This window comes from Zootoca vivipara, chromosome 12, assembly GCF_965207765.1.
Source record: "Zootoca vivipara chromosome 12, rZooViv2.hap1.1, whole genome shotgun sequence".
Taxonomy (NCBI): Eukaryota; Metazoa; Chordata; class Lepidosauria; order Squamata; family Lacertidae; genus Zootoca; species Zootoca vivipara.
The window spans coordinates 1,880,242-1,895,362 of NC_142595.1; the positions used below are offsets into that span (position 1 = coordinate 1,880,242).

General features: G+C 47.5%; 1 pseudogene; it reads left to right on the forward strand.

Annotated features, from left to right (window-relative positions):
• The first annotated feature begins 1,934 nt into the window (after positions 1-1,934).
• LOC148683745 (uncharacterized) lies at positions 1,935-6,519 on the forward strand (annotated as a pseudogene).
• The last annotated feature ends 8,602 nt before the right edge of the window (positions 6,520-15,121 follow it).

Genomic DNA, 15,121 nt, shown 5'->3' on the forward strand with positions numbered 1-15,121 from the left:
GGATGCATCATGGAAGGTAATGTCCGGGTGATGGATCACTGTCCCACCCAAGGCCAGAACCTTCTTGGCCACTGCGCTCTGGACGCGCCTCCTGGCCCTCTTGGTGGCAGCTGGGCATCGGCTTCCACGCCACACATGTCGCTGCAACAGCTGCAACCAAAATGTTTTGAGTCCAGGAAGAGCTGCCTTCAACTCCTGCATGCAGGTCTGCAGGCTCAAGCCGGGAGCTTCCGGCAAATAGTTCTCGCCAAGCTGCACCACCATCACCGCAGGCATGCCTTCCGCAGACACCTTCGCTCGCACGGTTGGGAGAAGCTCCTCCCAACACATTCCTCATCTGGACACCCAGGAGATGCGTCCGAATCCAGCCTCCACCAGCCTCCTGCTGGCACAGTGGATAATGCTGTGCCCGACTATCCAGACGTGCAGGGTAGGCAGACCTAGAAATGAACAAAACAACATTAGCAACTGCACCTCACCACCGCACCCAAACATAACCCCAGTATGCCTCAGATTTCCAGTGGCCCAGATCCTTAATCCTGTTGATGGACAGGCCCCAATGAGCAGCGGTGGTAGCTGCCCTAATACGGAAGGAATGAGGTGCAAACTCACTGGCCAGCAGGCCACATGCTGCGATTGCCTTACGCATCACTACAGCAAACTGATGCCTCTTTAACAGGGACCCATCCTCGTGGACCAGGAAGGGGCCATCCACAGGCGGGCGAAGTGACAAATATTTCTTGGCATCTTTCACTGGACAAGGGCCAGGCTTACCGGTGGCAGGCAGCCTCATCAAAGCGCCTCTGCCCAACTGGATGAGCCGGATGAGGAGGAGTGGTGGCAAGCAACCCCCAGGAGGGTGCCCAGCACCTAGTAGAGGTCCATACCGACCACCGCAACTTAGAATATTGGCAAATGACCCGCCACCTCAATCAGGCAGATCAGGTGGTCTCAATTCTTTTCTAGATTCAACTTTAGGGTGGTATATGTGCCGAGCAGACAAAATGGAGGTGCTGACGCGTTGTCCCAGAAGCCCAAGTACGGGAATGCCAGTCCAGACCCGGTGTTGCGACACAAATTGCAACCCTACTAGCTGCAGTTAACCGTGGGGTCGGCAGTGGCCGTCCCTGAATTCCGGCACCATACAACAGCAGACCCCTTTGCCAGGGATAAACTCGCAGTGCTAAGAGAAGGTAGTCCTGGGGTGAAACCGTTTTCCGAGAAGAATGGTCTACTCTACCACGGAGAGGCGCTGTATGTGCTGGATGGGGAACTGCGCGCAAGGATGCTGCGCCACTGTCATGACTGTCCGATGGCAGGCCATTTCGGGTGGTACAAGACACTGTATCACGTGACATGCGAATTTTGGTGGCCGCAAGTGTGGAAGGATGTTTGGGAGTACGTCAGAGCCTGTGAGGTCTACCAGCGGGCCAAGAGGCCACGGGAAACACTGGCAGGACTCCTGCAACCTCTACCCACTCCAGAAGAACCATGGGAAACAATAGCCATGGACTTCATCACAGACCTCCCGGCTTCACACCACCAGACGGTGGTCTGGGTAGTTGTGGATCTTTTCACCAAGATGGCCCACTTTGTGGCCTGTAAGGCACTGCCGATGGCCCAAGAAACAGTCTGGCTGTTCATCGATCATATTTTCCGGCTGCATGGGCTGCTTTGTCGAATCGTGTCAGATAGAGGAGCCCTGTTTTGGAAGAAAGTCATGCAGCTGCTGAAGGTGGAGGTATGCCTGACCTCCACGCGACACCCCAAGAGCAATGGCGAGGCATAAAGGACCAACGCCACTCTACAGTAATACCTGTGTTACTAGGTCAACTATCGTCAGGATGACTGGGTGGCCCTACTTCCCTTGGCAGAATTCGCGTATAACAACGCCATGCATGCCTCCTCACAGCAGACCCCGGTCTTTGCTAGCTATGGGTTTCACCCATGGGCCTTCCCATCTCCGGAGACATTGCGGCCACTACCAGCCGCTGAGGACTTCATGGATGAGTTATTTGCAATACAAGGGCTGCTGCATAAACAGTTGGAACGAGCCAAAGAAGGCAGCGGATGCACACCACCAACCTGGCACGAAGCTCAAGATTGGGGACAAGGTATGGCTGTCTATGCGTGACCTGCCACAGAGGGGCCGTTGCAAGAAGTTGGCACCACAAAGAATGGGACCCTTTGAGATTGTGCAGCAGATTAACCCCGTGGCTTTCAGCTCCGCCTACCGGCTTTGATGTGGATTCATCCAGTGTTCCACCGTTCCCTTTTATCCCCAGCAGTACCAGCACATCGGTACTGCTGGTCAGGAAGGCTCCGCCGGCCAGGAAGGCTCCGCCGGCCAGGAAGGCTCCACCGGCCATCACGGTGGATGGGGAAGTAGAGTATGAAGTGGAGCGGATACTTGACTCCTGGAGGCGCCGGCAGAAGCTGCAGCATCTGATTGCCTGGAAGGGGTATGGACCAGAGGAGAATTCCTGGGAAGATGCAGAGCATGTCCATTCCCTGGCATTGCAGAAGACCTTCCACGCTCAGTACCCAGATCAGCCCAAACCTACAAATTGGGAGGAGGGGAACGGCTATGGAGAGGGGGGTGATGTCAGGGTTGAGCCGGATGAGGAGGAGTGGTAGCAAGCCCCCCTGGGGAGGATGCCCCCTCGGGGAGGATGTTCCCATGGGAGAATCTGGGGAAATGGAGGATTTCATACCTGGTGAAGACTGGTGGTGGCACTCCTCAGAAGAGGAAGAAACAGATAGGGAAGAGGGAAGACCAGAGCAGGAGGAGGAAGGAGTTGAGGCAGAATCAGGCCCTTGTGAGGAGAGGAGCCGGCGCCCCCCTCCCTTCTCAGCTGTAGAGCGTAGAGCTGAGAAACGGAGAGAACAATTGAAGGCAGCTGCAGCTCATGAGAGGCGTGGTGATGAGCCAGCTACTTAAGGAAGGCCGGCTGCTTCCCTTGCCAGCACTTGCAACTGCTGTGCTGAAGCAGGTGGTTGTCCTTGCTCATCCTGTTCCTGATTCCAGTGTTCCTGACTCCGGCTTCTCCTGACTCCTGGTACTGACACCCACCTCGGCTGGTTCTCGACGCAGACTGCTCCTGACTTTGGCTTCTCGTGACCCCCGGTACTGATACCCGACTGCCGCCTTCAGCACGCCAACCTGTTGGTGCCCTAACAGCAGTCCAGACTGGAAAGCATGCTGCATTATGGCACCCATACTCCTAGGACGACCCCTAGGGCTGGCTGGGACTGGGATCTTGGAAGGTTGGAATTGGGGGAACAAGGCACCTGAAGGGTAAAAAGCCTTGCTCCCTTCGCTCACATCTGAAGGACCATGAGCCTCAAAAGCAGTGGAAGTCGTGGAAGGGCTGGGCTGAGAAATAGGCCGCCTTCCAAACTGCTGAGCCAAAGACTCCAGCTCCATATTAAACCTTGACATGATCACAGGATCTGATCCAATACCAGCCATGATTGCACCCAAGCGATCCAGCATATGATGGGAAACAGTTGGGGGAAGCGCTGAACGCAGTGACTGAGACGGGCCTCTAATCACCCTTTTGGAAAGGAGAGCAGGACTGGGATTCCTCTTAATAGGCATCCCAAAACCTTCTTATTAAACGGGGGTGGGGTTTACTGAAAAATACATACAAAATTAAAAGGCACCCCAAATTCAAAATGGCGCTCCTGCCAAAACAAGATGGTGCTCCCGCCAAGACAAGATGGTGCTCTCGCCAAAATTAGCTGGGGCTAACACCTCCCCTACTTGGAAAGAAGGTAAAAAGTGGTGACCGAGTTAAAGGGGGGGGTGTTTCCTAGCCCTAGGGAATTCCCCACCAGCCCCCAAGCAGAAAAATAGTGAAACTCAGCAATTTGCTCAGAGCGGGAACTCTCTGATATGCCCAAAAGCGATCGGCTAGACACAACAGCCCAGTAGCACAACACAGAAAATGCCCAGTAATATTCAAGGCCCCAAAGCTCAGCCACAGCCGGGACAGTGAACGAAAAGCCACTGCACAAAAGCCCACTGGAAAATTAAGCAGGCAGCGGCAAGCTCTGCAGACCGGGAATGCTCAAGGGGCTGAAGCCCCATGGGGTAAAAGCCCCTCTAGGGGGAAGGGAAAGGCAAGGAAAGGAAGGGAATTAACCAAGGAGGGAAGAAAAACAACTGGAAAGAGTCGAGGGAAAGAGGGGATAAGGGAAAGAAATCACCAGCACGATCCGTTGAAGGTAAATTTCTCTCTCGGCTGCACAGAGGACACGCTGTTGCTGTTCCGAATGCATGCACCGAAAGAGGAAGCTCTGGGTCATGTGCATGGGTATATATAGGTCCCTCGATCCGTTTGGACTGCGCCCCATTGGCCAGATTGAACCCAACATCGAGGGACCTACCAATCGGGTGTTGTGGCTAACCAATCTTACCCACCCACAACACAGGAGGTTGGTCTCCAGGTCTCACTCTTTGAGGGAGGACTCGATTTCATGTGCACAAGTATTTGTATTTAGTTGATTTTGAGAAGGCTGGAGATGAGCTTTTCTCTAAAGCCAAGAGCTGGATTAAGCAGCAGGAATAAATAGGATGCATTTACTCTCATTATGTTTAATGACTCACCATTGCAATCAAGCCTTGGCAATGAATTCTATTTAAAGAAACTGTTCAGCTACAAAATTATGATAAAAATGATGGCGTCAGAAGGAAAGTGTGAAACCCATTTTGGGAGCCCATTGCAAAGGGTCAGTTTTGTTATCAAAATACTTAACTATAGGCAAGTTGGAAAATCTGCAGAGTGAGGAGTGCAAGGCAAGATTCCCCAGGAAAGAGAAGGGGCAAGTTGGGAGTAAGCTCACAGGTTAGCAAAAGAGAAGCACAACAGACAAAAACTCAAAGCTGACAGTTAAAGTTAGGGGTTTGGAAGGGTCACAAGAGTCACTTTATGTCTCAGTGCCACATTATTCAGATATGAATCAGATCTGTTAAATCCAAAACTCTGCCCCCCACAATGGACTGATCATAACCTTTGCCCCCTTTTCAGGTAAGCTGGATGGAATTTGGCAGCCACAGGAGCCCCTCCAGACTATAATAATATAAAAATAATTTATTATTTTTTACCCTGCCCATCTGGCTGGGTTTCCCCAGCCACTCTAAGCATGCCAAACTGCAGGCAAATCAACTCAGTGGGTTTTATATGCAGGGAAACTTTTTTTTTTTAAAAAGTAAGCCTGTAATTTAATTATTTTCTGCCAGAGTTGGAGGCAATTTGTCTACATGGTTGTGCTTTCTGAGGGGGTCCAGCATGCCAACTTTCAGAACAATAGGTGCAGAGATTTTTCCACAAGAAAAACCGAACAGGGCTCTTAAATTCTTATGCACCAGAAATACCTCTGTCCTACAGGAGTGGGTTTCTAGGGAGCCTGCTGGGGGGCAGGGGCGTGTATTGGAAAGGGTAGGTGAAGATGCTTAGCCAGCAGTCTTCATGCTCTTAGTCCCCTCCAATGTGTCTTCCCAGAATATAAGGTGAGTGAGAGTTAAAGGACCACTTCCTCTCGACTCTGGTTCCAATTGGAAGAGTGCTGTAGTACTCCTATTTTATTTATTTATTTCATAAAATTTGTATACTGCTTGATGATAAAAACAAAACAAAAACAAAACTGATTGTGTGCTTCCCACAAGCATCTGGTTGGCCACTTGTTGAGTCCTTCTTTATTCTTGCATTTTCATACGCTCTTGTAGCTCTTGTAGCGTGAGATGCCATCCATATGCCAATATCATCATGCAGCTTTCCTTCTCTCCCAGCAGGAAACAGGCATGCATAGCCAAAGCAGCAGGATTTAACCCCCACAAATGCACACACATCAGCGAGCAAGAAAGAAGCACTTTGCCAGTCCTGTGCTTCTTGGGGCTTCCCACAGCCTTGAACCCTGGCTAGCAAAGCTGCATGGACTATGGTTCGCCAAACACCTGAACACTTGGGAAACCTGTGCAAGGGATTTCGACAGGTGGGACAACTCACCTGTCAGTCATGTGACAGCATAATGATGTGATGCAATCAACTGCTGGAGCCAAAAAGGATTCCTACCCTGATCTACTGGGTTGAAGCTGGTCTGTTTGCTTACAGGTACTGTTTATCGGTAATTTATAAAGGCAGCATTTTAAAGTACAGTTTTAAAGCCTAATGTAAATACACAGACCAGGCTCACATGACTTGTGTTCTATAAAGCCAAAGGAGGCAGCTTTTGAAAAACCACCTACTTTTTTTTGTCTTCCTGGGACTGCTAAAACTAGGAGATTGAGGACCTGGCAGGTCACCTTTACTGATGGTCAGCACTGGTTGGGGCCGATGATTCAGGGAAACAATGAAGTCATTCTACAAGGGAGTATATAAATCAAGGAGCTGAATCAAAACCAGGCCCACACACCTTGACCCCCACCAAGCCATCTCCCATGCCTTATGGTTTCATTGCTTGTCACCCTCTCCCTTTTTGCAGGGAGGCACCAACCTGCAAGCGAGATGCCCCTGACAAGGGTCTGGTGGGCTGGATTGGGCTTGGTGGCCACCAATTGTATAACAATAGATATAGTTCAGTGTCTGATCCATTTTTATTATATGACATTACAGTAATGTATTTCTGAACAACTTGTGACCCACAAAGCTGAATAAAGTTTTGCAGGGTGGTTATAAGATAACATTGTATCTATGCTTGAAGCCAGGCACCCCCAAACTTCGGCCCTCCAGATGTTTTGGACTACAGTTCCCATCTTCCCTGACCATTGGTCCTGTTAGCTAGGGATCATGGGAGTTGTAGGCAAAAACATCTGGAGGGCCGCAGTTTGGAGATGCCTGCTTTAAGCGCCTTCACTCTGAACATGAGTTACCTGTATATTCCAGCGTATAAGACGACTGGGCGTATAAGACGGCCCCCCAACTTTTCCAGTTAAAATATAGAGTTTGGTATATATTCGCCGTATAAGAGCCATTTGACAGAGGTCCCTTTAACTTGAAATTGGGCACAAGATTCAATATCTGAGGTTAAGCCCAGTTCCCCATATCAATCTCAGACACATCTAGATGGAACTGGGAATGTGAATGTGAATCCCTGGAGCACTGCTGCCAGTCAGTGCAGACAGCACTAAGTGAGATGGACCAATGGCCTTGCTTGGTCTATAAGGCAACTCCCTATGCTCCTGTGGGGAGAACTGGGTTTCATTGAAACTCGATGGCCTTTTCTCCACATCCTTTCCTGGGAGAGCTGCCCTTTTGCCACCGCTTCTTGCCCCCCCTGTTTTGGGGGCATTTCCACTCACCGGAGTGACCCCACGGTTCCTTTTCCCTGGCAGGATTCCAGAGGGCTGAGTTGCTCCTTCCACCCACCCAGAAGGCAGCACTTGCAGAGCAGAGAGACAACAGACACCTGCCTTCTCCTTGCAGGAAAGCCTTCCCTTTTGTTCATGCACGTGCGACGTCTGGCGGCTGGGCTGAGTGGGCTATCCTCTCTAGGACTCTAGGACTTCGCCGCTGCTGCTGCCGCCTTGCTTCAGGCAAGGAGTGAAGTGGGCGAGGCGGATGCGTGGGCGGCTCCGTGTGCCTCCTCGATGAAGAGGCACTGATCCGGGTCGTGAAGCCATGAGGGAGCCATTCGCCCCAGCGGGGAGCAGCCCTCTCCCGAGTGTGCTTCTTCGGGGACTCCTTCAGAGGTGAGCCGGGAAACTTTGCCATGCACCATGTCGGTCCCAGTTCTGCGCCCGGCTCCCCTCATTCCTTGAGTGTTCATACGGTCGCCGCAAATGGCGGGGATGCGGCCGTGGCCGTTTTTTAGTCCCCCCCCCCATATGTGGCGACCGCAGATTCTAGTACCCGGCGTATAAGACAACCCCCGACTTTTGAGACAATTTTCATGGGTTAGAAAGTTGCCTTATACACCGGAATATACGGTAATATATTCAAAGTGCCATTATCCATCATGGGGTGAGTTACCACCCAGATATTCCACTGGCACCTCCCAATTTAGCTCCCAGGTTTTTCCCTTATGGCAACTAGCAGTAATCATCCATGATGACTCAACTTGTGATGAATGATGCTATCAGCTTCAAAAGTTTAGGTAATCAAGTGGATAATTGCAAGTATCACATGAATCATGTTGTGCGTACCATTGAGTTTATCAGCAAAATGATACTGTCTCTGCCATGGAGGCAAAATGGCTTGAATTAAAAGTGAAGAGTAACGAAGGAGGTGTCATTTTTGTTCCCCTTTCTCAGTGCACTTGTGATCCTGGCAGGTGACTTGTTTTTCTGAGCGGAATCCATAATTACATTTAATTTATTAAAGTTATAACTTCAGAGTTTAGAGCAGGCATCTCCAAACTTTGGCCCTCTAGATGTTTTGGACTACAGTTCCCATCTTCCCTGACCATTGGTCCTGTTAGCTAGGGATCATGGGAGTTGTAGGCCAAAACATCTGGAGGGCCGCAGTTTGGAGATGCCTGGTTTACAGCTTTCCTGAGTAGATGATAAAATACAAAAGATGGAAGTTAGGTGTGTCTCATTCATACTTCTGAAGAGTAACTAATTGGGATGAATTAAAAAAGAGCAATTCTTATCAAGGAGAAGCATTTTTATCAGTTATATTTTGATGTAACAAAAGTAAAGAAAGGTGCTAATACCCTGTTTCCCCTATTTTAAGACTTAGTCATAAAATAGCATCTGACTTAAAGCATTCATGGAAGATGGCCATCCAACCTCTGCTTAAAAACCTACCACCTTCTGAGGTATCCGTTGAAAGGCTTTTACCGGCAGAAAGTACTTCTTCATTTTAAGTTATGTCACAGTGCTGGTGCGAAGGTAAATGGGGCTTCCTATAAGTTCTTTGAAGGAAGGCTGAAATACATGAAACACAGTCTGGGGCCCAAGTTGGCACTGCTGCTCAAAGACTTCTTTTGGGCCCAGCTCGCTTTATGTGCATTGGGCCGCCTGACCTACCTGAGGGTTGCATACAGGGGCATACCCAGGATCAAAACAGGGGGGGGGCAAGCCATGGTCATTCAGTGGCGGGGCCAAGGCATGGGAGGGGAGGGGCCACGAAGTGGAAATGTGGGCGGGGCTACAGGACCAGCGGGCCTGACGACATCGCAGCAGCGGCGGCTGCAGCGGCCACCTTGTGCTTCTGGGGCTGGCGGCGTTAGCGGCTACCCTGCTTGGCTGGAGAGGACAGGAGGGTCGAGCAGGCGAGAGGGGGTGGCAGGGCAGGCGAGGGCGAGGCAAGACACGGCCGCAGTCACGGTGGCTCTGAGGCGTTGCTGCAGCAGTACCGCATACCAGCATATTTCAACCATGTTGTGGGTTCAAGCCCCACCTTGGGGAAAAATTCCTGCATTGCTGCATTGCAGGGGGTTGGACTAGATGACCCTTGTGGTCCCTTCCGACTACAATTCTATTGGTATATTGGTATGCATCATATGCCCTAGGCATAGCAGCCAACTCCTAGAGGCCTAGGTGCCTCTCCCCCCCCATTACTGGTAAATACCGTATTTGAAAGAGTCATCTCCCCCATGTTGATGGGTTTTTTATGTGGGGCTTACCTCCCCCCCCCAGTATTTTATTAAGGATGGAAGAGGGAGGGAGGGAAGGAAGAAAGAAATAGAGAGAGGGATAACTCACATTTGTGGGTGCCTCTGGGTGACACTGTGATGCTGGAGCCTTGTAAACAGCTTTCTCTCTGCTTGATTTACAGTATACAGATGCAGGAGGAGGGGCAGACTGGAACACCACTGCTTTTTATAAACATCACGTGTCTATTAAAGGTACAGCCCACCCCCTTTTTCTTATTCACTTCCTTTTAGCCTTGCAGAGCCACCTCAATCAAATTGAATCCTCTGCACCCTCATTAAATCGCCAATAGAACTCTTAATGCGATCCCTGAATGCTCATTAACAACTCCCACTGAAGAACAATAGGGTGAAGTGGTGAGCTATCAATCTTGCCTGAAAGGGGATACAAACGTATAAACCTAAAGGAAAACTTGTTACCCTTAGGTTATGCATTTTTGATTGTTGGACACTGTATCTCTGAAATGTATCCCTTCATTCCACTTTTTAAACTCATGTATCCTACAGTAAGCAAATAAAGTTAGAGAAGTCATGCAAATGTTCAGTTCCCCCACCCGCCCAAAATCCTGTCAAGCCCAAAATCCTATCAAGTGACAACCACCAGGAAAAAATCTTTTGTATCAATCAGGAAAATCCCTCTCCCTTCCCTATCCATCCGCTATAATCCCCTTTCCACACCCGGATAATGATATCTGCTCCATTGTCTTAACTGCTTAACTACCGGTAGCCACGTTGCTTTATTTATTTGATGTGTTTTTGTTACAGCTGTGTCCCCCCCCCCCCAGCAAGCAGAGACCGAGAGGCTCTCGCTAAAGCAAAGCCACCATAACCCCCAGCGACTTTTCCCCTTCAGTTTTTGGAGGGAAAAAATGGTCTGTAAAATACAGTATGGTTATGGTCTGTAAAATACAGTAATTTTTTGTTTCTGTGGGGGCAGCTGCCCCCCCTGCCACATGCTGGGTACGCCCATGGTTGCATATGCTATGTGTCATATAAATATATGCATCTTCCTTTGCAGATGAAGTGGAAGTAAAACAGGGGTTCTCATACCTAACAAAAAATCTGACAGAAAGAATGTGAGCAGGTGAAGGTTTCCCCATAATTGTACCGGTATTTCCATATTGGAAAAGGTTAACCTGTTGAAATTTTGGCTGATAACACAGCTGTTAGAATTGCAAGAACCCTGTTTTCCAACCCTAAACTAAAGCCTAGGATACAATTCTGTACTCACTTTGGGCTTATCCACACTTCTTCTTGTTCTGCTCTCCCCCCCCCCCCCCCGGGAAAACCTCTCTTTAGTACCTAATTGCAGCAAATTGTGGCAGACGGGTTTTCTGCAAATTTCCATTTCTTCTTATTTAATGCTAAAGTGCAGGTTTTCCCTGGGAAGGGAGTGGGGCAAGGCGGAAACCGCTCATAGCCAAACTTTCTATGAATCAGTTGCCAAATTAGTCCCATATGAAACTGAACACGAATAGGACTTATTCACTGATAAAGCATGCAATAATCAGCTTGTGTTCAAGCCGGAGCGAGGAGGGTAGAAGTCGCGGGGGCCATTTTGAGCGGCAACGTTATTCTAGCAGGGAGAAGCTTCAAGCCGAAGGCGGAGAGCGCTGGATTCTTCCGAAAATAAAACGATTGGAAAAGACTGTAAGTAACCTCACGATTTGGATTATAAAACAATTTGGTCTGGGAGAGAGGGGAGAAAAAAGGAAGCCACCCCCCCCCCCACGGCAACAAAGAGACAGTAAATAGAAACCCGAAGCCATAAACAGAAGATTTGTAATTCAAAAGGATCCCTCAAAGGCATCAAAGAGAATATCCCCTTTGATGCAGGGTGAAAAGGGGAGAGAGACTGTGGTTTATGACTGCCCTGCAGCAATGAGGTAAAGCCTAAGAAAAACCTTTCTTTCCCTCGGGAGCCGGCAGCCTAGGCAATTCAGTGAGTTGATCAGGATTTATAAGTCAATTTTTACTTCACTTTGTATTTCTGGACTTTGTGGAATTTCTTTTTTGGCTTAAGTGCTTGTGAAATGTGAGTTCGAACTTTATTGTTAACAAGACTTGAAGAATGCAGCCAGCTTGTTAAAATGGAGTCGAGAAAATAAACTGTGATCATATTCCACCCCACGTGATAAGTTTTGACCTTGGCAGGACTGAAATATGTCAACAAAAAAGTGTTCCCCTGAGTTCCAGCGGTCTGTTTTGACCTTAATGTGGGAAACAAGAATAGAGTTATGTCAAGAGGAGACACGACGACAGGAGTTACAGCAGAAATTTCAGGAGGTGATGGCGGAATATGATTTTCTAGGAGATGAAGCTTTTGACACTGAAAAAGAGCAATGTGAGAATGACAATGATGGGGAAGGAAAAGATGAAGATGAGGACTGTGATGATTCAACACAAAATGAAACACACCATGAAAAAAATGATGACTCTACTCTACAAAAAGTTGGATGGAGTGCCCTGTCTTTGAGGGGGGCACGATTGGTATTATTGGAACTCCAGAACGCCCACAGGGAAGAAGGAAAAAATATGCAGAGAAGAGAAGAAATTCAGGGGTCCTGTATGGTGACCTGGATGGCAAGAGACTGTAAACAGGGGGTGGGGTGAAGGGAAAGTGATGTTGTGATTATAAGGATGGATTAACAGGTTTATAACTGGTCTGCTGATTTTGGAATTTGCTGGATTGGGGGGGGTGGAGCCGGTAATCGGGGATGTAAGGTTAAATTGAGAATAGTTATAGTTTTAAAAGTGAATGGATTTTGGAAAATGTGAAAATATGGAGGCTTATAGAGGGAGAAAAAAAATTAGGCACGGGAAGAGAAAATGGGAGTTTGAATTTTCAGTGATTTGAATATTAGATGAAAATGTTAACAATTGATTTATAAGTTGTATAAGATACAAAGGTGTATTTTTATAAAGTAAGAAACTGTTGCAGATGATAAAAAAGGGATGAAAACCGGGGAAGGGGGGGAGGGGAAGCCCATAAAATATGGTTTTTCAACTATGAATGCAAGAAAAATTTTTCTGTTTTGTATTGTTTTTTTCTTTTTCTTTTTTTTCTTCGCCCTTTCTTTTTCCCCTTTTTTTCCTATTTCTATTTTTCTCTTTTTTTGGTATAACAATAGATGGTTGGATGGATGTCCTCCTGCGTACTGCCCTGGTTTGCTGGAGCTCCCTGGTGGCAGGGGGGGGCTTTGGGGTCAGGGGAGGGGGAGGAGGACAGAAATCCAAGCATAAAATGGACCATTTCTGACTGTTCACAAACATGGGATACTTCTGTGGCAGGGGAGGACCCATGTGGGTGGGTAGGAAGGAGGTGGAAAAGGGGTTTAAGTATGTACCGTTTTTTTGTTTTTTTGTATTTTGTAAAATTAATAAAAAGTATGTTTAAAAAAAAAAAAAAAAAGAATTCCAAATAAGAATAAACAGAGCAGAACTCTTTAATACACATGTTAGATACCTAACTTTTTTGAAAGTAGTCTGAATTGGCACTTTATTTGACATATCCTTGACTGTCAGGGGTAACTTTTCTGTCATTCCACCCTGTATTGCTGGCTCACTTGAGAACTTAGATGATTTCCCCGCTTTATATTACATTATTAGTCTCAACTGACCTACATGAAGCAGCCTCAGGTGAGGAGATCCTGTCATAGCTGCCAAGTTTTCCCTTTTCTCGCAAGGAAGCCTATTCAGCATAAGGGAAAATCCCTTAAAAAAGGGGATAACTTGGCAGCTATGGTCATCCTGTGAAATCAAAGTCTGCCTTGATCTGAGATGATGCTTCAACTGCCTACTAATCTCCTTGACAGCTTGTGACACAGCAGGTACCTAATTAAATTTGCCTCTTGAGGGACAGCTACCACCATAACCATGTTTGAAACAGGTCCTCTAAATTGTTTAAACATATTAGTTTGTTGGATAGGTTGAAAACTGTGTTTTCTGGGACTGTATACTTACAAAAGACTTTGAAGGGCACCCTTTCTTAGCAGCAGCGGCGGCTGTGGCTGCGAATACACCTTTACTCTTGGGAAGGGAAGAGGTAACATGACTGGATTAGCTCCTGTGTAGATGCTCCACAAGGCCTCTCAGGCATCATGGAGCCTGTAGTTTTCTACTTGTGGGAGACTAGCAGAGAGGGCTAGTCAAAGGTAGGGAGAAGATGTGAGTCCCATTTCAGATTGAGTCCATTTTGAGGGAGGCTGCAAACTCAACTCCAAGCACCTAGGAGACATGGCTGGTGAGCTGCATTGTCTTGGTGATCTAAAGGTTGTGTAGCTACATCCTATGGTGCAATCCAAATCCAAGATCCCCTGGAATGAGTTAGGAATAGGTTGGGCTACTTGAGTCAGGGCTGGGCCTGCATAATTCCCTTATCCCAGCTCAGCTGGAGATAGGCTGGTGGGAACTCTCAGTCCGGCCAAACCTTGTCGGCATATTATTTAGCTACATGCCAAGATCCAGGATTGGGGCGAGGATTCTTTGGTGAGAGAAACCCAGCAAAGATTTAAAATCACAAAATGTGTAGCAAAGTAAAGCGTGGAAATATAGGCTGATAGACTTTTAAAATATCCCATTCTAAGTTCCTTCTAATGTTTCCCTCTTCCCCTAGCATAGAAAAAGACTGCACTTGGGAAGTTAAAAACAGTTTATTTACAAACTCTCCAAAGAGTGCTTTTCCATATAGCAGTTTTTTAAAAAAACCCAGGCGATGAAACTTGACTTAGTTGCAGTGGTGAAAGTTCCTAAATTATTGGTATAGGAACACAGGAAAGGCTTGTTAGAGCCATGCGGTCTAAGCCTGGAGCAACCAGCTCAGTGCTGCTCCTTCATATGCAGCTTCCCTGAACACAAGGGACTTGAAAAGTAATTTGCAACTACAGTAGCTCACCTTCCCCACTATCCAGGTTCACAGAAGGGTTCTAAGCATAAAGTAGTGGCATTTACAATTGCTCCTGCTGCTACAAACATTGCTGCAGATGCTAGAATTATTTTTCCTGCCCAAGAACAGTTGTATTTAAAGCCACATATTAGTGGCCATTGTGGAGCCAGTAGGAAATATGGCTGTGCATGTGCATATGGGCCTCCAGTCCTAAATACCCCCCAGTCTCCAGACTCACGTAAGACTAAAGCAATGTTTACTTTAACGTGTCTTTCACAGGCTCCCACATTGGTCAGGGATATTTTGATTGATTAATTGATTTATTTTCTTTGGCGCTTTATATAGTAACACACCACCCAATCTCCATGAGATCCCAAGAGATGCCAGGTGCGTTTACCAGGTAATCTTCTGCTGTATACAAAATCTCAAAATGGCACTGTGGATTTCTGTTGATGGTAAAAGCAGGATTTTTCTTTTTCTTTGTGTTAATGCCTGGCAATAACTGTTTAAATTGAAAGCATACATCCCCATAATGGTTCATACTAAAAAGCCTCACTGAGTCCTTTTCTTAACGGTCTCTGGTTCCTCTCCTATCATCTCAATTATTCTGGTCTGAAATTACAAACATAAAATCCC